The following is a 27,649-nucleotide window of genomic DNA, read 5'->3' as shown; positions in this document are numbered from 1 at the left end:
TTTCATGGGTGACAGACTCTGTCTGCCACAACTATTCAGCTCTCAAACAGTAACTCAACGCCGCGATGAACAATATGTAAACAAGGAAGTATGGGTGTGTTTCAGTGAAGTGCCATTAACAATAACAGGCTATTTGACCTACAGACCCCTGATCTATCTATAATAATAAAAGCATAATATGCTAATTGGACTGGAGAGCCAGACGACCTTCCGGATGAAGCTGAGGCTTCGAGGGCCGAGCCCCTCGCATGAATTTCGTGCATCAGGCCTCTAGTAGATGCATAAGACTGGAAGAATGAATACTTCTGGGTCCTTGAAAATCTTACTCTCATAACTTTGATGGAGAAGTTTTCAGAATAGTACCCTGAGGCACAGCCAAGGTAAGTCCTTTTAAGGAAATAAACACGTTTTCCAATGGATGGTATCTAAAAGATATAATCCATAAGGATAACTACTGCCCAGAAAATAACACTTTTTTCTATAAAATATTAATTATAATTAATGTTCACCAATTTCTACGTTCTGTGGTTTGCTGTGTTGAAGCCAAATGACAACTCATTGAGTGAGTTTACTAGTTAAGGCTGAACCCTGACACAGAGGATGCCCAGAAACACCTGTGACGGGTGTGACTCCTGCTAGCTCTTTCCAAAGGAACTCCATCTGAAAACGGACAAAGTCTGATGCAAATGAGAAGTCATGTTGTATTGTGTCACTGTATCTATTTGATCACATAATGAAAAGGGGCAGTTAGAGACTAAGTAAAATTTCCACTCTGGATATTTCTCATATAAAGAATCTTCTACTCCAATATTCATCAAGAAGACAGAAAGGCAGAAGAGAATGAAGGAAGGAAGGGAAGGAAAGAGAAGAAAAGGGAGGGAGGGAAAGAGGGAGGGAAGAATGAAATAAGGAAATGCTATCAGCAAAATCCTTTTTGTTGTAAATTTATTTCTATTTCCTAGAGGTCTTTTTGGACAGGTGAGTTAGGAGATAAAGAGAGCATAGCTAGCTAGGTCTTCACACTTAAATTATTTTTCTAAATGTTCTATTGCAAAAGGAAATGTATTTGGTGTAGCAGACTGGAGTTACAAAGGCCATTGTGGACCACCTTTTTTATATATGACGTTAATATCAGCAATGTCATGTGATTCATAGTAATAGAATATTTACATGAAGCAACGTAAAAGTAATACTGATGTGAAGAGGATATCATATTTTAAAAACAAAAAACACTCTGTCATTCTAAGGTGAGCACAAACTATTCGAAAACATTGAGAAAGCAACCTAACACACGTTACCCAACCATTTGCTAAAAAACAGAAGACCACTACCGAGGTTGAAAGATGAACAAAACTGCAGAAGGAGAGAAAACACCACTTCCCTGGGAATCATATGTTTATTTAAAACCACTGTCACTTGCAATGGCTTATGATCTCTAGGACTGAAGAGATCTGTGCCAATGTGTGTCATCCAGGCCACATCTATTTGCCCATGAAGCACAAAGAGCTTTTCATACAGAAATCTGTTTTATCCCTTTCTGAACTTGAAAGGGTTAGAACATCAATACCAAATCCCATTTCCTTTCTTAGATGCCTGCCAACAAATGAGCTTCTTTGCCTTTGGATATAAAAGCTTTGCTAAAGAAAGTTTGAGGATCACTGGAGGCCCAAGAACAGTCTATGGGCTTAAGACATGGAGAAGTTCCTGAGTTGAAAAGGAAGTTTGGCAATGAGGAAGGCTGCAGAGGTCACCAAATGGCAATGGCATTGGCTCTAGAGCAAAATCATGACTCTGAGCTAATTATACTGTCTTCTCTTCTGGAGCTAACCTTAAATCTATGCAATTCAGAGAAAAGGTGCTGATCACAATAAACATGTTTTCCAATTATTTTTATGCACCCTTCAGGCCTTATATACCTTCCAAGTACTAGCTAGATGTCCATCTTTTTAAAAAAAATATGATTTATTTTTATTGATTTCAAAGAGGAAGGGAGAGGGAGAGGGAGAAAGAGATAGAAACATCAATGATGAGAGAGAATCACTGATTGGGTGCTTCCTGCACGAACCCCTACTAGGGATCCAGCCTGCAACCCAGGCATGTGCCCTTGACCAAATCGAACCTGGGACCCTTCAGTCCATAGGCCGATGCTCTATCCACCAAGCCAAACAGGCTAGCGCTAGAGGTCCATCTTTAACCAACAGAAAACTTTGATCTAACTCACTATGTCACATATATTTCTTTTAAACCTGAGAGCTGGATCTCAATTTAGATTAGAATTTCAAAGAAATCAGTCCTTTATGCATATTGGGAACTCAGCTATCATTCTTTATTAATGCATTGATTTTAATAAATCCTCTAAAGTAATTGAAACCTCATCTGGATAAAATCTTTACTGATATCTTTTTAGTCACTTACCATAATTAATTAAGGGATCTATTGTTGTCTTGCCAAAGCTTACTTGGGGAGCTGAGTAAGCCTTTTACCCTTTTACATAAGTGCTTGAAATAATGTTGTGTTTTAAGTATTTTCCTGGAGTAGAAAATTGAATTGAGATTTATTAAGAGAAAGAGAGAGGGAGGAGAGAGAGAGAGAGAGAGAGAGAGAGAGAGAGAGAGAGAGAGAGAGGTTGTTTTTCCTCAGTTAGACTCTGAAATATCCACAAATCTTCCTGCTCCTTTTCTCATCTGAACTTTGAAGGCTGACCTTACGGAAATGGAGAGTGACAGACGCCATCAGAAACTGAGTGGATGGTGTCTGAGCGACATACACATATTCTAAAGGCGCATGTTACAATAGGAAGAAAAGAAAGAGCTTTCTTCTAGGCATTTCTATTTTAAAATAATGCCTCTCTGCCCCCTCGGAAGGAAGATATTTAGAGCAGAGTAAATTAGTCATAATGGAAACTCCTTTAATTGAGTGGCATGGAAAATGGCCTGGGGCTGCCGGGAAGAGACAGGGTGATCACATGCCATCCGGACTGTACCACTGTCCACGACTCTCAAATCCAGGACTCAGAACACACTTGAACTCTCATCAACTACGTTTGAGAACATAGTCCAGAATGAGAGCCAATCATCTCACTGAAATAAAAACATGCCACCCAGAAAATGAATCAAAGGCACAGGAGTTACAATACGAAGGGGTTCCTGTCGCGTTCCTTCCTGGTGGTCTTGGGAGGTATGAGGAAGAATCCATACAAAGTAAACACACACCAATGCATTTTGTGAAATAGATGCAAATGTAAAATGTTTCTGGTAGAGGGATGGGAATTTCAGAATTTGGAATTTGTTTGAGATTCAGAAGTTTAAATATGTTTTTCAAATTTAAAGATTAATTCTAATTCCTCTTGTCCTATTTCTGCAAGTTCTGGGAGTTTGTTTGGCTAACAGTGGTCGGCAAACTGTGGCTTGCGAGCCACATGCAGCTCTTTGGCCCCTTGAGTGTGGCTCTTCCTGAGCCTTAGGAGTACCCTGATTAAGTTAATAACACTGTACCTACCTATATAGTTTAAGTTTAAAAAATTTGGCTCTCAAAAAAGAAATTTCAATCATTGTACTGTTGATATTTGGCCCTGTTGACTAATGAGTTTGCCGACCACTGGGCTAGAACTCTGTCCTGGCCACTGTGAGGAGCTACACATTCAAGCAATGAGTCCCACTCAGAAATTGTTTGTGCCAGGAAAACAAAATTTAAAAGGAAATATATCATTTATGTCATTTAATACACACACTCAATCACATCCATACACATCCTGGAACATAGACAAAAGAAAATGCAAGCCTGGCCTGATAGCTAGTTGGGTAGAGCATCAAATGCCAAGTTGCAGGTTCGATTCCCAGTCAGGGTGCATACAAGAATCAACCAATGAACGCATGAGTAAGTGGAACAACAAATGGATGTTTCCCATTCTCACTTTCTCTCTCTCTTGTAAAGAGGGAGTTCTAAAATTAATTCTAAAAAAATTTTTAAAAAGAAAATGCAGAGCATCCCAATATATATCTTAAAAGAGAAGTCTATTGTGCATTTTGAGAAGCTACATCCTACCCTAACCAGTTTGGCTCAGTGAATGGAGCGTCAGCCTATGGACTGAAGGGTCCCAGGTTTAATTCCGGACAAGGGCATGTACCTCAGTTGCAGGCTCCTCCCCTGCCTGGGACCTGATCAGGCTCGTGCAGGAGGCAACCAATCGATGTGTTTCTCTCACATCGATATTTCTGTCTTTCCCTCTCTCTTCCACTGTCTCTAAACTCAGTGGAAAAATATCCTCAGGCGAGGATTTAAAAAAGAGAGAGAGAGAAGCTACATCCTTAGAGAACCTGCCATTATGTAACGGATGATGTTTACTATTATTTATATTTAGTATGTATTACATTTGATTTATGTATTACGTATTATATAGTGCAATGTTGCAGCTGATTGACTAATCTTGCTCAAAAGTCTTTCGGGCGCCCTAGCTATTGGGTCCTGAGGACAACGGAAGGCAGGGATCTGGTCTAACACAGCGGCTACCCAGCATTGGTCCTAGGGATCCTCATTTCACAGGAACAGAATGGGGCAGCATCAAAGATGAATGGCTGCTCTTTGTTGTCACTATGACAAGAAAGACTTGTAAAAAGGGGCTTCTGAAGGCAAGCAAAGGTTTCATGTATCCAGTCTGCAATGATGGGATCTTGGGAAGTCCACTGGTTTTTTTAACTGTGTCTGAAGTGTGTGTGTGTGTGTGTGTGTGTGTGTGTGTGTGTTGGGGGATTGCGTGTCACAAGAATTATGAAGACCTTTGAACAGGACTTCCAAAATCACCAACCCAGAAACTGTGGTCTTTGTGTTTGATCGGTCATAAATTATGAGGCCAATGAATTCTGACCTGACAGCTCACCAGCCATTTGAATCCCACTGTATTATTATCACAATGGCTTTCAGCATACACTGGAGAGCTTGCTAAATATTTATCCAGATAATTAATGGCCCATTCAGTAACAGATGAGTCACTACCATTCAGCGCAGCAAAGTACTTATGAGTTTTGTCTCTAGAGTAGGATACACTCTGACGATGCAGTATCTCCTTGTATTCAAGCTTAGCACACGTAAGGGAGTAAAAGAGTTTAACTACCACAATCCCCCAATCTGCAAAAGGAGAATAACAAAAATAGCGAGTTTATAAGGTTGTTATAAGAGTTAAATGTGATAATGCATGTAATGTACCTGACAGTGATCAGTACATGCTAACTGCTGTTTTTTTTTGTTGTTTACAATATCATCATCATTATGCTCACTACCGTTCGATACAACCAATGTTATTTATGTACACTTCTGACTGCAGATAAATTTCCTTATATTGAAATCTGGTTCCTTAAGATTTCTTCCCATTAATTTTAATTTAATCCAGAGAGAGATAGAGAGAAGAGAGGGAGGGAGGGGGAGGGGGAGGGAGGAAAGGAAGTAAGACAGTCATTTATATTTAGTTATTAACATGTTCCCAGTACAACTTCTCTGTTTCTGCTCTGCTCCCAGCCAACCCCCAAGCTTGAGAGAGACAGAAAGGGAGGAGGGTAGGAGTAGGGGCGGGGGACGGGGGGCAGAGACCTAGTCTATTAGTTTGTTATACTGGCTAAAAGCGCCCCTATTCTACAAATATTCTTTAATTGGTATGAGCCCTTCACTCTTCTGTTTCCCCTTTTCTGATGATGCTGTGATTTTTTTGATTGTCTTTAAGGGAGAGTTACCCTGCATGGAACCAATTTTTTCAGATGTTCTGACGTGTTCAAAAACTACTTATGGAAAGTGGCAAAGAGCCTAGGAAGAGATTAATCCATTGTAAACCCTGGCCATTGTTATCCTATCCACAAATCTGTTTCTTTCCCATCTACTTTCTGTGTGTGTTCAGTTTGTTTATTTGTTTGGGGGAGTTGGAAGTAATGCTAGAGGTTAGGGTTCTTAAGATAGAATGGCCATGAAATGCATATGCAGATAAGTAAATGGGTAACAGGGATGTATGCTGTGGACCAGTTTGATGGATAGATTTGTGCATGTGCTTAAAATAAAGAGGAATAGCAAACTTCCTGTATAATTTATTGGTTCAATTCAGTGACCAAGAACATTCTAAGGATGATATGGAGGACTTAAAAACACACACAACACTTTAATTTCAGTTACTTAGGCGGCAAATATTTTTTCATGTTAAAAGTTTGTTGTGATTCATTAGAATCCAAAACATGTTAGATACATGAAAGGAGGTGATACTACACTATCAGATCCCCACATACAAGAGGAATTGCATAATGTAATACTTCCTCCGTGCTTCTGCACTCAATCATTGTAGCCTAGTAAAAAAGCAAAGCTTAAAATAGTATTTCTAATGCAATCTAATTTTGTTCAGAATTATTATGAATAATTACATGACAAATGTGCATGTGTATAAATATGTGTATTGAAGATTAGTGGCGTTTACCAAACTATTAGTTTCATTTCTCTGTGAGAAGCTGATTACAGAGGCCTTTTGTATCCTATGCTATGTTTGAATGTTTGAATAGTAAGAATGTAATGAATATATTGCTTTTGAAATGATTGCTTTTGTAATCAGAAGGGAAAAACAGAGCTAAAACAGGAAAGGCTTGATCTGTCCATATCTGTAAGGCAAGGAATATATTTTTTTTCATTTAACTTAGCATTTATCAAAGGAAGAGCAACCTAAATGCTGACGTGTATTCTCTCACCTACAGGACAAACCTATTAACCATTAAGCTACACTATACGCTATAAGGAGGTGGGCCATGCAGTGGGTGCCATTCCATCTTAAAAGAAACATATCCTAGAAGATCATGGTTGGTGCACAGCCTACACATTTTGGAACATGTTTAACAATCTCAAAGCCAAATGGTCCAGGAAGGAAAAGTCACTTTCAACTGCTGAGCTCTGGCCCAGGAAATATCCGGGGCAACGGAAAGACAGAAGAACAGCCAGTCTCCAAGCAACTCGAGTTCCCTTCAGCATGTCGCTCCATAAAGCTTAATGAGCACGGGCTATCACCTCCACTTGGGAGACACTAGCTCAGTGGGAACAGGGTGTTCTGGCTTCTGCACCAAGTGAATGAAGGGATCATAACGCTGGGTGACTCTGAGCCTGAGGCAAGCATGGCGATTCACAGGAAAGGTCCAGTCTCCACACGGAGGATATAGGGTTGAATGAACAAGAAGGAGATCGATTCCCTACTAGCGACTTTGAAACAATTTCATTCATCTGACCTTCTCCTGGGGCACCTGCTCTGAACACCGTCATTTGTTTGAAGGATGAGGCACGTTTTCTGATGGCGGCAAGATTATCGAATGGGGAGCTGGACGGTCCAGGTTCAAATCCCAGCCCGTGTGCAACACTGAACAAGTGACTTCAACTCTCTGCATCTAAGTTTTCTCATCTTTTAAGAGGCAATAGTCACAGTGTTTAGCTCATCAGTTGCCACGAAGATTAAACGAGTTAATATTTGTAAACATTTACGGCAAAGCCTGAAACATAATAAGAGCAGTATAAGTATTTTCAGTTTTTTTTTAAAGTACACATCTTAACTATTTTTGGCATTGATCTGAACCCTGAGAATTGGGTCCACTTCTTAGTTTTCAAATAGTGTTATCTTAAAAAGTCAGACAAAGTTATGTGAGGTTACAAACAAGGAAACAATTCTATTCAAGGAAAAAAGGAAGGTCGCTTCAGTAGAGAAAGCACTGGGTTTCACACCAAAGTGGGAGATTCTTTGGCCCCGAAAAGTAAAAGAGGGACATTCCAGGAAGAACAATAAACATATGCACACACACAGAGACAACACATGCACGCAGGGGCATGCGGAAGCAACCACTGTACTTAGAAAGCATTGTAGCCTGGACAGAATGAAGTGATCGAAACTGTTGGCTTCATGATAACCTCAGTGATAACCACTGGATTTTTTGATTGGTAATGAGCAGCCATGGAAAGTTTTATGAAGAAGGAGAAGACAGAAGCAGATTTGTATTAAAAAGCTAATAATGATATATGCATAGCCCATGGACACAGACAACAGTGTGGTGATGGCCAGGGGGAAGGTTGATAGGGGCTGGGTGGAGGTGGGCACAGGGGAGTATGGGGACATCTATAATAGTGTCAACAATAAAAAAATTAAAATAAAAAAAAATAAAGAAAGTTACTCACTCAAAATTATAATAATAAATCTGGCAGCCACACACAAAAATGTGCTAGTTGGAGTGGGACAGGAAGAACATGGAGGAAGTTGTCCAGCTGAGACGTGAGAGCCTATATAAGACAGAGAAGGTGGGAGTGATGGAAGTGAAAAGGTTCTTGAGATAATTGGGAGGTGAAGCTGATGAAATATGGTGACTGAGTGAATGTTGAGATGAAGGGAAGCAGCAAGAACAATACTCATCTTCCTAGTTGGGGCAATTGGGGAATGAGTGGTTCAATCAGGGAACAGTTATAGGACGAGACAGAAGGAAGCGAGAATTTGCTTCACTTTGGATGCTGACCTGGAGTTGCCTAGACAACCTTATCTAGTGGAGATCTTGAACAGAAGGTGAAAGGTCATTTTAATCTCCAGGGAAAGGGGAAGTTAAGGAACACAGATTCAGGAGTCACTGCACACATGGTTGACAGAAGCCATCGAATGAATGAAATTAATCAGGGAAACAATCGGTAGAATGAAAACAGAGATGAAAGAACTCTGAGGAAAAAATACATTTAAGGAGTGGGCAAAAGACAAGGCTGAAGAAACCAAAAGAAAAGCTAGAAGTTAGAAATATCAAAATAAAGAGGTTTCCTATTTGTTTCTTTTTTATTCATTCAATTCAATTCATTCAATCATTCATTCATTCATTCATTCAATATTTAATGAGCACCATTATGTCCCAAGACATGGGGATGCAGGGAGGGGAGACATGATGTAAGGGGAAACAGACCAACTTCTTGTTACCATGGAGCTTTAAGTCTATTATGCAAGATGATTTAAAACTATTCAAAAACAGTAAGTTGCAAGGTCACAGTCATACTTTTGTGCACCACTCTTATAAGACTTTAGATGAACACCCTTTTCATCAGGCCTAACCACACTTTTCTCAGAGGCTGCAGCTCTTTCCAAATCTGCTGCATGTCGATGGCTTCCCTAGCCTTGCTCGGTCACACTGTGCTTTGCCTTTCCTCCTATTACACCTCATGTATCACCATGTGTTTCTCAGCTGGTTGAAGAGTAGTCCACACGTCTGACAAATAACTTGGTGTTTGAATATGAAATTAGGGCTTTCAACAGAGAGAAATGTTAATTGCATTTCACTGATGACACTCTAAGTCTATGTTCATCATTATAACACATAGCAAATGCATATAATTTTCATAATGAACATAAAATTATTCATAAGCCCATCACCCAGAGATGAGCACCATAAACGTTTTGGCATAGTTTTGGAAGGATTTCACACATGCACATACACCCACATCCACCCACCCACCTCCACACACATACACATATGCACATGGATATACTGTATTTGATAGTTTAATTATAGCTCTAACTCGAATCCACATTCTCTTTTTGCTTATGTGAAGAATTGTGAGGACACCTGAATTGTGCTGAGGTGCCAAACTACAGAGTTGAAGACTGGTGAAGTCATTCCCTAAATGACTGTTGTTCTGTAAGAGGCAACGTGAAAGAGACGGAATAGGTACCTTCATTACAGCTTTGCCCTCTAACTCTTCTTAGAAGCCAGGCCCTGTGGTTTTAAAGGGTAAAAGAGGCCACGGCATCAGATAAACCAGCAATGCTGATGCTATCTAATGAAGAGTGAACTGGAACATAAGTGGCTAGATAATAGCACACTATCTACACAACCAAGTTTTTCAAAGTGAAAAATTGTGTTTATGGTCCTAGCTACTAGGGAGACGACTTTTTTAATTCAAGCAAGCTGGTTTTATGTGTATAGATGAAGCCAATATCTCATCCTGTTAACTTTTGAAAAACTTCAAACCTTTTCGGGATTTTAGTCAGTAGAGCTTGAGATTTCTAGAGGATATGAAACACAAAGCCCTGCCCAAAATGCCACAGTAATTAGACTGCAAACAGAATATGCCGGAGGAGGACAGCAAACTGGGGAAGAAAGAGGGAAGTTCCAGAGCACTGGTACGCTGGTCTTTTCCACTCATAGGACCTGGTTTGGGTTGAGTGAGAGGGTAAAAAGTGAAGATTCTGATTTATATTGAAAACACTTGACCCCTAAAAAATGGCTCTTTCACTTTCTTTTAAGTTAACTTCCCCATCGGCAAAACAAGATGTTGACTTAATATTTTTATTTCAATAAAGAGCCACTTATGCTCAGAGTTCAAGAAAGGTCTGTTTGCTACCAAATTAGACACCGTGGTAGCAATGATTACCTTCTATGGGTTATCAGATACAGTAAAAATGATCTCTATGCCCCAAGGGAAAGCGTTGATATTCTAATCTGTTCATATAAACATACTGCCCTTTATCTACTATTTCAGAAATAGGCCACATGAGCCACATTGTTGGGAGCCACACATCCTGGGAGCAGTGAGTGGGACACAGGCCATGGCAGAATACAGGTCTGGATGTTCTTAGGACATGGATGTTCTCAGTCACCCTTGGGTGGGTGTTCCAAGGTACTGCTAACTCCTCTCTTTACTTCTCTTCATTAAATTAAATAAAAAGCATGGATCATGTTTGGGGTTTTTTTCCCCCCGACACAGGAGACTACGTGGAGAAGTGTGAATTAAAAACTGTTAAATTTGTGCAACCGGATTAGACATTTCACAATAGGGCTTTCTGTTTTCATGAAGCTTTAAGAACTTCTTGTTTCCATAGGGCTGGAGCTGGCCTTTCTTGCTACTTTCAGGCACTTCCAGTCTGAGATAAAACCAGGAAGTGTGATTGAATATGAAAGCCGGTTAAAAAAGAAAGAGTTTGACAAATGAAGTAGAAATTCTGATTTGTCATAACTTTAATTATGGGACCTGGTAGATGTTTGAGAGGCTTCTGACTCTGTGGGAATCCCGTGCACTCAATCTCTGCCTCAGAATACAAGTAGTAAAATACTGTGATACTCATAGAATACACAACACCAAGAGTGACCCTCATGTACATTGTGGACTTTGAGTCAATATAATGTGTCAATGTAGGTTAATCAATTCTAACAAATGTAACTCTGGTGGGGGGTGGGGGGGTGGTAATGGGGGAGGGTAGGTAAGTATGAGGACAGGGTGTGTACAGGAAAATTCTGTACCTACCTCTCAATTTTGCTACTAACGTAACATTACTCTAAAAAAAAACTAAAGTCTTAAAAAATACTATGAGCCCCGGCTGGTGTTTCTCAGTGGATGGAGCGTCAGCCTGCGGACTGAAGGGTCCCGGGTTCAATTCTGGTCAGGGGCACATGCCCAGCTTGCGGGCTCGATCCCTAGTAGTGGGTGTGCAGGAGGCAGCTGGTCACTGATTGTCTCTTATCATTGTTGTTTCTGTCTCTCTTTCCCTCTCCCTTCTTCTCTAAAATCAATAAAAATTTATTTTTAAAAAAACTATGATATATCTAATAGAGAATTTGTCTCTGGTGAGAATATGGTCGTATTAGACTTAGAGAAAAATCCCCCCTCTAAGAAATAAAGCACTTAGTAATGTAGATACTGCTAGACATACAAACACGCATTCTTACTTTTATGTTTCACAAATAAAGTAATAATTTGAAGATTCATGTTAAATTAAGTACCAATGACCTAAGACTTTTTTTTTTTTTCCGTTGGAGCCTGCCACAGAATTGGGCAACACACAGAGTGTGCAATTGCTACAACAGTTATTCTGACAAGAAGCAAGAGTTTGGCCCACATTAAAAATGTTCTTCCCCCCTCCCAATTTATAACTTATACTCTCAGGAAAGTATTTCTTATAAAACTTTTTTTTTTCCTTCGATGTTATAAACTTTGGCTGCGGAGAATACAAAGCCAGAACCTCTAGCCCAGGCACCCATGAAGGTCATTCAAGAAAGGCCCAGCCCTGGCCAGTGTGGCTCAGTTGGTTGAGTGATGTCCAGGGAACTGAAAGGTCACTGGTTCGTTTCCAGTCAGGGCACACGCCCAGGTTGTGAGCTCTATCCATGTTTGGGGAGTGAAATGGAGGCAAACAATCAATATTTCTCTGTCTTTCTCTCCCTCTCCTTCCCCCCTCTCTCTCAAATCAATAAAAAAAAAATTGTTTTAAAAAGTAAGGCCCCACAGTACTTCACCTGTGCAATACAGCTCCTAGGTAATACATCCTTTGAGAGGATTTTTCACCAATGTGTCACAATCTTCCATTTTCTTAGGATGTAATTTCCTTCGGGTCTGCATGAAGTTAGGAAAGACAAGTTACCACCCAACGTAAGACTCTGAGTTCCTATAGCATCTGTTTATGGCAGTGTGTATAAGTGAGGAGAGGTTCCACCCTGTATAGGACAAAGAAAAGAACATATCTTCTTGTGCGCTGGCTTTCTGAAAATGCAGCCAGAGGAGAGAATGTGGAGGCGGAGCCCAATATAAACACAATGTCAGAAAAAAAAAGAACCACCCACAAAAATCTTTCTTTAAAAAGCGTCCTTCCCTAAAGAAGAGGCATTGCGCGTGGGCGCACTCACAGATTTACTACCTCCCCAGAGTAGCCTTCTGTCAATGGCTTCTTCCAGGGAGAATCGTTAAACCTTGAGGTTAACAAAAAATAACAAGCAGGTTATGATTCTTAGATACCTCGTGTTGTTCTAAATAGTCAACAGAAGTTGGGTGTGATGGGGACATGCAATTCTGTTCCCAAGAGTTGCACTTTTGGGGAATGATTTGAGAATCAACATTCAGAGATAGACCAGGTTAATCCCTGTTGAGTGCATGAGTCATTTTCTGTGTTTACGTATAGTAACATCTTGAGATGGATATTGCTTTCGTTCTGCACACATATATATAATTTATATATTATAGAGATATATATGTAGGTACACATGCAAATGTGTGTAGAATAATATTTTTAAATGCATGGAAATGCAAATTGAACAGGACACTTTTTCATTTGCAAGCTCCACAGCACATTGCAAGAGTAGATGCAGCATCCTGGACTCCTTGGTATTAAATATTACAAATAAGTAGAAATATCCTATAATCATTGTGAAATCTCCAAATACCCACACATATTCCCACTGCCCCATGGAGGCTGGTACTGCCCCAGATGAGAACCACTCCCTGAACACAGACTGACAGGCAAGCATTAGACTCTTCCCTGTTGAGGACATGGTGACCTGCTATGGGCATCGCTGGTTAGAGCACTGTGTCTGTGCCCGCTGGGCCTTTACAGGGAGCTCCTCCCACCATCAGGAATGTGGTTGGCGAGAAACCCTTTTGCAAAGTTCTCAACTTACAGTGTTTGCCTTAACCAGTGCCCAAAGCTGACCCACAGTCTGTGAATCTCTGACATTGACAAGTAAATGGACGAATAGAAAGCCAGAGACAAAAGTTAAGTTTGGATTTTGTTCAAACTGTAAGGAAAAGTAAGTCATTTAAACTAAAAATAAAAATGTGAACCAAATAACTAATTACACAGTTTCTAACAGGATTAGCCTTTCGGTGATCTAGACAGCAGTTATTTTTCTCTTGATCAACACTAACTTCATAAAAACAGATGATACACTGTATATTGGAGTCGTCACACATTTGGCATCTAGTTAGTCAGTGTTTGAAGATTTCTTTTGCACCCTAACCGGTTTGGCTCAGTGGATAGAGCATCAGCCTGCAGACTCAAGGGTCCCAGGTTCGATTCTGGTCAAGGGCATGCACCTTGGTTGCGGGCACATCCCCAGTCGGGGGTGTGCAGGATACAGCTGATCGATGTTTCTCTCTTGTCGATGTTTCTAACTCTCTATCCCTCTCCCTTCCTCTCTGCAAAAAATCAACAAAACATTTTTTTAAAAAAATTTCTTTTGCATGGGTTGTGTGATATTGTATAATTCATTCATTCCCAGATATCTTTAAATTGACCTCTGAAGAGTTGTCCTATACTCACTGTGCCCTGTTTATTGAAACAAATGACTGGCAGTTGTATAATTTATACTATAAGTTGTGGCTAGAATTTGACGCCAGGTACATGCACTTATGGGAAGTAAGAGTTAACATACAAGGTAGGCAACGCAGAATTTTTTCACTGAAGCCTTGTGGACAGAGAAAACAATAAGGTTAGTGTTTTGCAACACACTGCAAGTGAATAAATATGGATCATATCAATCCAACTAAATCTCAAATAAGGAAATATCACTTCACCCATTCAATATATCACACAGATAGTGGCCCTGTATAGTAAGAATAACTATTAGTATTGATTTCACTCAAAAAGTCTGGGTTAAAATCCCAGCTCACCCAGTAATAACATAATTTTGAGCAAGTTTCTTAAAATCTCTTTGGTTCGGGTTCTTTATGTGAAAAGGAGAGTGCTACTACCTACTTCAAAGGTTCTGTTGATGATTAAATGAGATCATATTGGGTGTCAAGTGTTCCTAATAGTGCGAGGCATTGAGAAAAGTTTCTTTTACTTTTTTTTGTGTTTGTTGCTATACCTTAAAAATATTATTTGACTAAAGGGGGCTGGTAATCTCATTCCAATTACAAGACAACTCAGTAAAAGTATTTTTTGTTTTGTTTTGTTTACACCTACATGCATCTGAGAGGTAACCAGACATTTTTATTATTGTAGAAATAGTCTGAAAAATAAAGGTGAAGCAGTCTATGAATGCCCATGAACACAATGACTCCTGATGCCTTTTTCATAATTTCCTTTCAGACTTCAACATCACTGAGACTCAAGTACCTATTAGAGTTTGATATAGCACATACATAACTCCAAATTGCAATTTCCAGAAAACAGCTTTATCTTTACTCTGACGTACTGTTTATTTAGTATTTAAGATGATTTTATAAAAATGCCAAAATGATTCACTTCTCAGGGATGTTACTACTTTAGAAAGAGAAAATGTCAGAACTCCCTAAAATTCAGTAACATGTTATTGACCAAACTTTTCCAAGATCATGGTAGCCCTTTTCAAAAGTGGTGTTTTGTGTTGGTTTTTTTTTATAAAAGTTTTCATAAGTTTCAAAGGTTGTCCAGAATTATCCTGAACAATTTAAGCTTTCCTGTCATTCTTTAAAAGGAAGACCTAAAGTTAACAAGATTGCCAAAAGCCGGCTTGGTGGCCTTGAGGACTCATTTTTCTTGCCATTAAAAATATTTATCTTGAGTTAGTTACACCAAGTCATTGTCTGGTAAACATAGGAGATGAAGGTTATTTAGTTAACACATATCTATATCCTGAGATACCGTGAGTTGTGACACACCAAACGGCTTAGATTTATTTGGCTTAATTAACGGAGGCATGGTCCTTACTCACGGGGCCTCAATTAATGACCCAAAGGATTTGCTTTCCTATAGTTGCCGGATTGATACAGAGCATTTAAGAATTCCTTTTTAAAAAACTACGTTTTTATTGATTTTTAGAGAGAGAGGAAGGGAGAGGGATAGAGAGATAGAAACATTGATGAAAGAGGAATATCACTGGTGAGCTGCCTCCTGCACACCCTCTAACTGGGGACTTAGCCCTCAACCCAAGCACGTGCCCTGACTAGGAATCGAACCGGCGACCTCTTGGTTTCTGGGTCAATGCTTAACCACCGAGCTACACAGGCCAGGCTAGAATTACTTTAAATTTCTTAGGGAAACTTTTTTACACATTATGGATCCTAAATAATGCCATCTACAGAAGTAATCATTGCTATCACATTGCTGCTGACCTTCAGAGTTAGAAGGTGACATTTCCTAATAGATGTTCCCGATTGGTACAATAAGAGAAAGGAGGATGTGACTGATTGGGTCTTATATGAAAGAAAGAAGAATTTATTTCTAAAGATATTTTCTTTCTCGTTTTATGGCCCCTAAGGAACTAATTTGTTATGCAGACCTTTCTGGAAGGCCCTTCCAGAGCTCCAGGGACCAGTTTGTTGGCCTGCAAGTTCAGATGATTAATAAAAAACTGCATTTCGCCATCTTAATCCTTTTAGAGAAGGAATCTCAGTCCCTTCCATAGCTTTTCAAGAATCCGTATTTTCTAAGGTTGAAAAAGCTTTTCATTATATAACTTTTAAGCCACCCATCATGATATTTCGGCCCTCCCTAAAAACATGCGTTATGATTACTCTAAACCTCTGGGAAGGTGAATAATGCAGTTTGTACAGGAAATGGAAGTGGCAAGAAAGGCAATGATGGGCAGGCAGACAGAAAAAAGTGTCCAGCAGATAGACTTTCCCACCCATGAGGCAGACATGTAGCTTGTAAGGTGTAAGTTTCTCAGCTTCCTGGTTCAGTGAGGGATGGATGAGTCCATCAGAAAAAGTGTCTGTCCCAAGGATGGCAGATCAGTGGCACTGACCACCGGTCTGGCTGGAAGTGGCTCTTCGTGGCCTGGGGGAGGTGGTAGACCAGAAGGAAATACCTTCCCCTTGTCCTTTCCCTCTCCTGGGTGAGACTTGCCATAAAGACAGTCACAGTGGATCACCCAGGTTGGTGTTCATCCTCCTGGGTAAGTTTGACTGTTGGACATGAAAACAAGTACCTTAAGGACCTTAGGTACCAAATCCAGCTGAGTCAATAAAATTCATGGAATATATGTACTTCTACAACTGGTATAGCACCTTGACAAATCAGTTAGCAGAAATCTCATAGATAGAAAGACATTTTGCATCTGACCAGAATTTAATTGCCTTCTATTATGTCTATCTATTCGTATCATAAACTCAAATTGCATGGCAATATATATATATACTAGAGGCCCGGTGCATGAGAATTCGTGCACTGGAGGGGGGAGTCCCTCAGCCCGGCCTGGCCCCTCTCACAGTCCGGGAGCCCTCAGGGGATGTCCTACTGACGGCTTAAGTCGCAGTCTGGCCTCCCTCTGTGGGAGGTGACCTGCTGATCAGGGGAAGGTACTACCCCCATTACCCCCTCACTGCTGTTGCCTCTGGCCTCCCTCTGTGGGAGGTAACTGGGCTGATCAGGGGAAGGCAATGCCCCCATCACACCTCTGCTGCTGCCACTGCCGGCCCGGCCGCCGCAGCTGCCTGAGCCTTGGCCCTCACAGCGGCAGCCGCCATCCGTAGCTTGCCTGAGCCTCAGGCAGCCACTGCAGCTTTGTCCAGAAGGACATCCGGAAGACATCTGCTCTAATTAGCATATCACCCTTTTGTTAGTATAGATGATTGGGAAACAGAAAATATGTGGATTCTAGCATTGCATGCTTCTGTGGAGCTGGAAACATAAGGAAATCCTGAGTAAATGTGCCTCACATAAATCAGAAGGAATCAAACCATAGTCGCATCTAATGACTATATCAAGATGCCTGTTTCTGGCTGCTGTATTCATCAGCTGTGGGCAGTCATTAATTCCTGGCCTCCTCTACGTCTCCTCATGCCATCGGAGGAGGAGGGACAGCCTCTCTACCCACTGGAAAGTCAGACATATATAACAAGGTTAACATTGCACCTTGGGTCAAGTTGCAGCAGGAGTGATGGCAAATGCATGGGAATGAGTCAATGCAGGATTAGAACAAAGAATGTAATTCATGGACACCTCTCAAATGTACATGTTGGGATGTGCTGAGCAGTCGACGTGCGTGGATTTGTAGCAGCATGTGAAGGTAGTTTACATAAATGTGAACTCATGCCCAGAAAACAAATGTGACTTGCAAATTCACAAGCCTGGAGTCATGGAAGATGTCCACAGAAGCAGACACGTTGTATAGTCAACAAACACCATTCCTCCCCGGCCCTCCTATTAAACATTAGTGAACTCCAATAATGCACGGCTGGGATGAGACTGAATGAACTGGCCTCTCTAGGTGAATTGCTGGAGGGCCAAACCCGTGCCCCCTCCCACCTGCGAGTGAAAAGATTGCATTGTGGTAGGGGAGGGTGGGACTTGGATTCCATTCCACTGGACGGGTTTAGGAATGCAGACAGAAGTGTTACTTTCAAGCTATCTGCCTTCTAGCAGCCTACTGGATGTGTGCAGCTGTAAATGTCCTGCCCAAGCCTTCAAACTGATGCGTACTCCTTCCTCTTCTCACAGTCCTCTCTCCTGACTCAGGTTTCTTAATTCAGCCATGTTGTGAACAATCTTCAACTCTTCCAGCCACCTTTTCCCCTCCCGTGGTTCAAACAGTTGCTAAGTCATGTATATTCCTCCTCTGCAGTGTCTCTGGAATTGATCACTGACTTTCCATTCTCAAGTTCAAGCACTTACTACCTCTCACCTGAAATATTGCTCTAGGCTCTTAACTAGTCCACCTAGCTCAGTGATGGTGAACCATTTGAGCTCGGCGTGTCAGCATTTTGAAAAAACCCTAACTTAACTCTGGTGCCGTGTCACATATAGAATTTTTTTTGATATTTGCAACCATAGTAAAACAAAGACTTATATTTTTGATATTTATTTTATATATTTAAATGCCATTTAACAAAGAAAAATCAACCAAAAAAATGAGTTCGTGTGTCACCTCTGACACGCGTGTCATAGGTTCGCCATCACTGACCTAGCTCCTGCCTTCATCTCTTCCTCCTCCAATCAACACTGTGTGTTTGACACTTCATCTTTCTCAAAGGCGCTACGGCGGCATCATGCTCTTACTCAGAAAACCTCGATGGTTGCTCATAAACTTCTATTTCAAATGAAATCATTTAAAATATTCAAGCTACTTCCAAATTTACTCTCCATGAATGTCTCAAAGTAACTACACTTTAGATCAGGGCTTCTCAATGGTGGTCCTATTGACATATTGCACTGAATAATTATTTGTTGGGGGGGGCTGCCCTGTGCATATAGAATGTTCAGCAGCATCTCTGTCTACTACCCATTAGCTACCCACCCACTCCAAGCTGTGACAACCAAAGATGTCTGCAGGCATTGTTAAAGGTTTCTGGGGACAAAATCACTGTCCTCGACCATGACAATAAAGGTTCATGTGTGGTCAGCCAGATAAGACTAGGTATTTAGGGATCTGTATGTGTGCTTGCAGTGGCCCTCTACTTGGGATGTCCTCCTCCCACGTCTACCTATTCAAATCATATCCAGCATTTCAGGTTATTCCTAAAAGCTCCCTGTTACCGAAGTCTTCTCTCTCTTCCAACCAGGTTCCCCGCATAGAAGGATCACCACAGCGCTTAATGCACTTCTTAAACCATTTATTTTACTTTCTCTGTTTTTTTTAACTTACTTGTTAATTTTTTTTTGAAGTTTAGGCCCATTATTTAAATATATAAATATCTATGGCATGACTTATGTAAGCCACTCTCTATTCTGTGTGAACTTTACTTTCCTCATTCTTTCTGTGGGTGCGTGTGTGTGTGTGTGTGTGTGTGTGTGTTGCTTTTATTTTTGTTTTTTGCCTCTAACAAATCCATTGTATCTCTTTGCATGAAATTTTTACTGGCATATAAATACTAAAAATGATAATTTTTATGTAATTATCTCAAAGTCACTGATAAATGCAATAATGTGAATCAATCTGTTTTTCAAATGTGATAGCAAATAAACCTTTTTAGAGAGAGAAAATGAAAAGTAAATTAGAGTTTGCTGGACCTTTAAAACTCTCTGGCCCTCCTTCCTCAGCCCCTTTACTTGAAAACACCGGGGATTGTGGAAGGGTGCATGTCTCTCACAAGATGATAGACCTCGTCTGTTGCAGTCACGTACCCAGAGCTCTTGTTCAGGATTTATTGCACTAGATGTGTTCCTCGTGTGGGGTCCCTGGGTCGGTATTCCATGGGAACATGTTACACATACAAATTCTGGGGTCCCTCCCCAAGCTCACTGACTTAGAAGCTCTGAGACGGGGGCCCATCTGTCTGTGTTTGGTCCAGTGTAGAAGTTTCAATGTCCCATGCATCCGAGTAACTCAGAGGAACTGTGTAAGTGCAGACTGGTCCTTGAGCCTCATGCAGTGTTGGCTGAACGGTGAACTGTGGGGTCCCAGACCCAGACTGCAAAAGGCAGCTGTGCTCAACATCAAATTAACAACCTGACCTAGGTCCTGGAATTTACAACTTAATCCAGGTTCCTCTGTCGATGTAGCAAAAAGATTTTATTCTACTTAAATCACCATAGTGTCTGTTTTGTCTTAATTGAGAGAGCCCACTGAATTTGCATCACAGTTCACATAAAAACACACTAAAATTCATTCAGCTCTGATTCTTAACAAGTACTATAAGGTAGCGAGAGATGAAAGCATATTTTTGTCTTATTGAAAAATAGATATAAATGCAAATAAACTATAGGCATTTTCAGAATGTTTTTTTTAAATACTAAAATGAAAAAGAATATACATACTTATATGCCAAAAGAAGAAAAAGAAAAATCAAAAATAAAGAAGAGGAAAGAAAGAGAGAAGGGGCCAGGGAAATAGAAAAGTTATCAAAAAATCGGTATAAAAATCAGGGAAAAAATTACAAAGAAAGCTAGAAAATAAAGGGGGGAAGAGATGTACTGGGAAAATTATTTAAAAACTAGGGCATCATAGCTATGTTAATGTTTGACATAATAATTCAAGGCAAAAAGCAAAAGGAGAGTTAATTTTTTGATAAACTTGTATAAATGCTCCAATGAGATTTAATAATCATTAACACAGGCACTTAACAATATAGCATTGAGAAATACAGGAAGAAAGTGCCATTAGGAAATACAAGTAGAAATGGACTAGTTCACCATTATGGTAGAGACACACACATTTATCTCAGTGGTTAAGATGTTAAACAGATAAAAAAGTATTTAAGCATATTGACTATTGGAATTATATGAACAAGCATTTAAATGCGTAGAATTTGTACCTAATAAAGGGCAAGCCAATATACTTTCATTTCAAATAGACTTGGCATATTTACAAAAAGTGGCCATTATGTTTTAAAGAAAATAACACATTCCATATTTTCTGACTACAGTTCAATAAAATTAGAAATTAAAAACAAAAGACAGATTCATCCCACAAAAACAAAACAATGCAAAAAATAAAGCAAATATTCAACTTTAAGACTCTTTTTGATAACTTTTGGGTTATTACAAACTACTTAGAAATATTTTTAATGACAATGATACATATCCAAAATCTATGGCATTTTTTTCTTATAAAGAAAAAAATGGGAATTATCCACAAACCCCCTATTATTATTATTTCCTTCCCTGTGACCATAACACATATAATGGACAATTAATAATTCAGGCTCAAAGCCTAAAATTATGTGGTGTGTGTACAGTTTCTGGGTTGAACTTCCCCTTTGACTCCACCAATATAAAAAAAAAAAAAAGACTCCTTACAAGTGACTCTGGGAATCATAGGGGATGCATTTAGTTTTACACGTGTATATACAAGTTGTGTGTGTGTGTGTGTGTGTGTGTGTGTGAGTGTGTGTGTGTGTGTGTGTACAAAACAAGCCTCCCATAATTGTCAGGAACACTGCTTTCTTTCAAAAAAAAAAAAAAGTCAAAGGAAAATACACAGCTCATTTTAGTCCATTTTGAAGAAAGATTTCAGTGACATGAAAATTTTGGCAAAGATTTGGCCGCAAATGAGGTGATGAAAACAGTGAGAAATGCTATCGGTACGGAAGCGGTAGAGAGAGATTTCCATGAAATCCAATGAGGGGAAGTCACTTTGGACAACGAGATGAGGTGGAGGAGGCTTTCTTACGCAATCCACCCCATGGAAACACCTCCACTCCCTGGGAGACGACAGCGAGGCCATGCTCTCTTGGCTGGACGCTCCCGGGAGCCCTGCTTAGGTTTCGGGTCAATGAAGCCATCTTGCCCAGCCTTATGCATCGGGCACCTAATGCGTTTCTTGTTTGGGCACCGGCCCTGCCAGGAGGGATGCCAGGAGGCCATACTCTTTTCTGGGAAAGAGGGAGAATAAGAAACGACCAGCGTGTCCAGACAAGCTGTGCAATCCTACCCCTCTTGTCCCCTGAACAGAGGCCAATGCCCCAAGATGAAGGAAATCCATCTGTAATCTGATAGGCCAGCAAGCATTCTGCCAAGAACAACGCCTTTCCTTCCTGCAGTGCCAGGGTCCAGGTGCCTAAATGCCAACCGTATGAACTCCAGGACAAAACAAAACAAAACAAAACAAAACAAAACAAGACAAAACAACAAGAAACCTTTGACACAGAACCCCGTACATAGCAGGCGAGGCTCCGGATTGGCTCAGCCAGGTGGGGAACGGTGCTCCCACCTCTCGCACGGACACGGTATTGGAGACCTTTGGGCTTGATTGCCAAGGCCAGGGCACAAATATAGAAATCTAAAATTAGACGGCTGTGATTGTTGTTCTCATTCTCCCTCACTCCACTGCAAACTTTGAAAATCGTACCTTTGAATGTCCAACATCTGTCATCATTCCAGGGGCTTGAAGTTCGGGGAGCGTTTCCTAAACGGGAACACCGCTCTTCTCTTTCTTGGGTGGATTTAAAGGTTTTGATTGGCAGTAAAGACTGTCAATATTAGAAGATGAAAAATTGCTATCACAAGTATAAAACTAATATATATATATATATTCATATGTATATATATTAGTATGTATAATTTATGGAGCATTATTACAAAAACTATCTCATTTCAAATCTCACAAAATTCTGTTTTTACTCTTATTTTCCAGTGAGCAAACCAAGGCTCAAAAGTCTTCAATAACTTGTGAAAGGCAACTTTTTGCCGCCGTTTCCCTGGAAGAAGATGACTCTAGTTACAAGTACTATTTCACTAAGCAGGGCTAAATGCATCTTCATGGAAATGAAAAGATTGGGAAACATTAAATCCGTGCACAAAACCTACAGGAGTTCCTTTGCGAATGTCACAGAATTGCAGATTTCTTTAGGGAAAACTTGCATGCTAAATTTCACACATATATATATAATTTTTCAAAAGTTCTGCTACCGAAGATTTAACAAAAGGACTGTCAGTGAGCCAGGAGGCTGGGCTGGGAGGTAGGCAGGGAGCTGGAGAGGGTTCAGGCATACAGAGCACTTGGAAGACCCCACGGTCTTAAAAATGGAACAGTATGATTTTCCTCTGGGAGCTAGAGGATGAGACCAAGGACAGGAAGCCTCAAAGCAGAGCTACGTGGGGCCTTTAGAAGACAGGATGTGATTCTAGAAAAGAAGAGCTGGCAGCCTGTAGGTAAAAGAGTGTGGACAGATCAGCTAGTGCCATTTCTAAAACTGGATTGGCCATGTTGTTTAGGTGCCTATGGAAACCAGCTACAATCTTCCCCCCCAGAACTGCTCCCTGCCCTGCAAAAAAAAGGAACTGAAGAACTTCCTTGAGTGTCTAAGGTTGGAAGTTTTGCTTTCGTGAATCTAGAATTTCTAGACCTTTGTACCGAATGGTGATAACCACCGAGGGGACATTCCTCAAGCACAGTGTTAAATGCCTGTCTGGCTCTAGGTTCAGATGGTTTGTATTTGGGTTTGTTTTAGTTTGGGGTTTTTTTTGTTGTTGTTGTTGAGGTTTTTTTTCCCCCTCCCACATTAACCCACAAGAAGAATTCAAATTCCCTTTGAGTTTTTCCAAAATCATCGGAAACTCCAGTAGTGAGCAGCATTGGCTTTAGTGAAAGCTGTACATGGGAAATTGAGGAGGGTTCTCAGCCCACCCTCCCCAGGAAACATCTAACTGTTCTCGCAGCTCAGATTTCTGTGGGGATCGCTTTCTCTCACCTCTCCCACTAATTCACTCTCTTTCCCTCCCGAAACCCATTAAGATATGAAGCATAACAAATGGCCATGTGGTTATTAGCAAGACCCTCCTTGTTAGTCATGAGCAGCTTTATATATGCATCAATTTTAAAAAAAATTTTACATAATAACTGTGCCCCTAAAATGAACAGAGTCATAAACTCCTCTGAGTGGCTGCTTACATACCACTAGGTAGAAAGGGCTGGAAATTCTAAATTCAGGAGAGTAAAAATTTCCAACCTTAGACACAAGGAAGTCCTTCAGTTCCATTTTTTTGCAAGCACGTAGCTGTTTCAGTGGGCATTTCAACAACGCGGCCAGCGTAGTTTTACAAACGGCATGCTTTTGACCTGCAGGCTGCTGGCTCTCCAAAAGGGGAAAAATCCCTTTCCGATTTTATCCCTAGAAAGGACTTACTTGCCTTGCAGAAAGCCTCTGGGGCGGGGCCGTGGCGGAGGGGGGCTCCCAGGATGTACAATGCTGAGGGGGACCCAGGGCTCTCCGAATCAAGAGAATGAACAGGGCGTATTCCCAGACAACACACAGGACTGTATTCTGCCTCACCAGATGCGCCTGGCACCTTTGCATCTTTCTTTCTAAGTAAATCCTACATCGCATACAACTGCATGCAAATCACCAGCTGGAAATAGTAACCTCAGCACTTTTAGAATCATGCCAAACTGCGGGGTCAGGATAGCCTTGCTTCACTAAAGGATGCTGGGAGCGAGAGTTAACTGTTCCTTCCAGCACATGTAACCCCTCAGGCCCTCGGAGGGTGTGAAGGGCAGGGGCCCACTCCCAATTCTGGACCCCGTGCTACTGCAAGGGCTCCACTCCTGACATGCTGTTCCTCCCTCCCCCACCTCCTCATTGGGAAAGGAGGTGTTGACTGCAAGTAGCAACAGGATTTTTTTTTTTTAAAAAGGAGAAGAATTTTGTTAGCCTTCTCCACTAATAGCTTTTTTTGGCATTCTCCTGTGCACTGCGTTTTTTATTACCCTACAAATGAATCCTAACCTATAGAAGGTTAGACCAGTGGACTCAGGAAGCAGCACCAGATGGCCCAATGTGAACATACACTAGAAATGGACCTGGTTTGAACAGGCTGAGCATTGAGATGGTGAGAATGAGCCAGGCAAAGTTGGAGATTCGGGAGAAAGCCTCTCGCCTTTCTCTTGGCAAATCTGGGCCTTCCTTCAATTAAACTTTAAATGAAGACTCCTGCTTGGATAGTTCAAACGTTTTAGAAGGAAGACGCAAGCGAGCTGCAGACTGAGCAAAAGTACACACTGTATTTATTATCATCGAACATGGCTTTTTATATAATTACATCCCTGTGCACTTTTTATTTTTGGTTCTTGAATAAAGTCACTCAGATTAAATTAAGGAGTGTGCAAGAGAGGTACTCTGATGCTTCCCTTTGTTCCCATGGCAACTCCAAGGCATCTTCTGCAACTGCCTCATTGACTCAGTGTGCCTGAGTGATGGGGCTACAACTCCTAGCTGATCCTGGAAGCATCAGGGAGGACTGCTTCATGGGCCTCATGGCCACCAGGAAGCTTCCCACAGGCTCTACGAACCCCTCTGGCAGGTTGATTACACTTTCCCATGCTTTTGAAAGAGTGTCTACTCTCTGAGAGTGCCTTTGTGAAGAGTGCTTTGTTAGGGCTGTGTACACACTTGCCTTGGAACTTTATTGGTAAACTAGAGACCCGGTGCACAGATTTGTGCACCAATGGGGTCCCTCAGCCTGGCCTGCACCCTCTTGCAATCTGGGGCCCCTCGGGGGATGTCAGACTGCCGGTTTCGGCCAGGCTGAGGGACCTCATCGGTGCACAAATCCATGCACCAGGCCTCTAGTTTGCATATAAGATGTTTGGTTAATCTCTTCCCCCACTCCCCACTCCATGCTTCCTTCTGAGATTCATCAGTCTGTCCCATGTTTCCATGCCTGTGTGTTGAGTGTCTTCCCCCTGGTGGTCAGTGCGTGTCATAGCTACCAGTCGAATGGTTGAACAGTCGCATATATATATATATATATATATATATATATATATATATATATATATATAGTCTATTTGTACGATCTGTGTCTAAGGCCTAATGCTGTTCCTTCTAAGGACACCCCTATATCCTATTTAGTGAACCCTCTCTTTGTTTGCAGGACCAAATAAAAAGTTGCTTAACAGGGACTTCAGATGTAGAAGTATATTAGCAAGAATTAGAAACACAAAAGCCAAATAAAACTATCCTGTGTGAAACTTGATTCATTTGTTCCTTGTACAGGATCAAACCCAGACACTTGCCACAGAGATGTCTTTCGGATCCTGTGACAGGATTAGGGAGGTGACGAAGCAAAGATGATGTCACAGACCTAATCACAGAAGCAGAGTCTAGGGTCTGAGGGGTCATTTAACAAAGAAATGAAACAGCAGCTTCCAGGGTAGCAGAGTTTTTACCAAACCAACTTAACCCATTCCCAACAAGACATTACGAAAGTATTTGAGTCCATGGTGACATCCTTGAAAGAATATTTAAGTGATACAGGGAAGGCAAGAAGTATGTCTTTGTACAGTGCCTCATTCCCCATAAATATTCCTTAGTTGGTCGTTATTGTTATAGATACTTTTTTATATCTAAAATCCAGTTGTTTTTCTCAATTGTAAGACAAAATGAACATACAACTGTACTGCCCATTTTCCAAATTGTGAAATTCCAGATCAAAATTTTTGAATAACCAACACTAACCATAGAATAGTTCCTCAATAAATTTTTGGTCAAATTCAATAGATTTTTATTTATTTTTTTTAGACATTGAACCTCTTAACAGCTTAGTCTCTCAGAATATAATCTCAAAACTGAAATAAAAAAGATTTCTGAAAATGAGTACAGGCACCATAAAACCTCTGCATTTAAGCCAGGTCTTTTGTGTGTTACCTGCATGTTTTTGGCCTGCCTGGCTCTGATGTACTATTTACATAACCCTTATGGTGAATGATATGATTTCCTCCACATAACAGATCAGACTCAGAAACCTAAATGGTGCTTGGGGACTTCTGGCCTTGGACTAAACAGCAATAGGGGGCTTAATGGAAAAACTTTTAAAAGCACATCCTTACTAGGAAGAGTTTGTGTGCCACACAAGGAAATGCTAAAGAACACAGACCATCTTCTAAATAAGGCAGAGAACTGTATATTTTAGAAAACCATTCCTCCAATACAATCAACGCCTGGAGGCAACAAACTTCACTTATTTGGAGAGAGCCACTTATATGCAATTATCCATCATTATTCTTCTTACTAGTTAGCAACACTCCTGTGCCAATCGGCCTCACCTTCCTCCAACTCCTCCCCTTCCACTTTCTTCTTAACTGCCCCTCCCTCCCTGCCCTCAACTATTCTGCTTCTCCTAGTTTCCAAAGCAGATGATGGACTCATCCCAGTTTGCCCGGAATGCCCCCAATTTTTGCACTTCAAATTCTGCATCCTGGAAAACGTCTGTCCCAGGTAGACCAGTTGGTCGCCCTATTCCTGAACCATGTATTGTGATTGTCTTACTGTAGCTGCATCTTGCAGGTGTTCCCTTGCACATATGTACCTTTTGAAAAAGTCATTCTAGCCTGGCCAGCATGGCTCAGTGGTTGGGCGTTGATCTATGAACCAGGAGGTTGTGGTTCAATTCCTGGTCAGGGCATATGACCGAGTTGTAGACTCAATCCCATGTGGGGTATGCAGGAGGTAGCCGATCAAGGATTCTCTCTCATCATTGATGTTTCTATCTTTCTCTCCCTCTCACTTCCAAAAATTTTTTTTAAAAGATTAATAAAATGCATCATAATAA

The sequence above is a fragment of the Myotis nattereri genome, assembly GCF_964212035.1.
Source record: "Myotis nattereri genome assembly, chromosome: 16".
NCBI classification, from domain to species: Eukaryota; Metazoa; Chordata; class Mammalia; order Chiroptera; family Vespertilionidae; genus Myotis; species Myotis nattereri.
Note: the sequence above shows the minus strand (reverse complement) of the source record.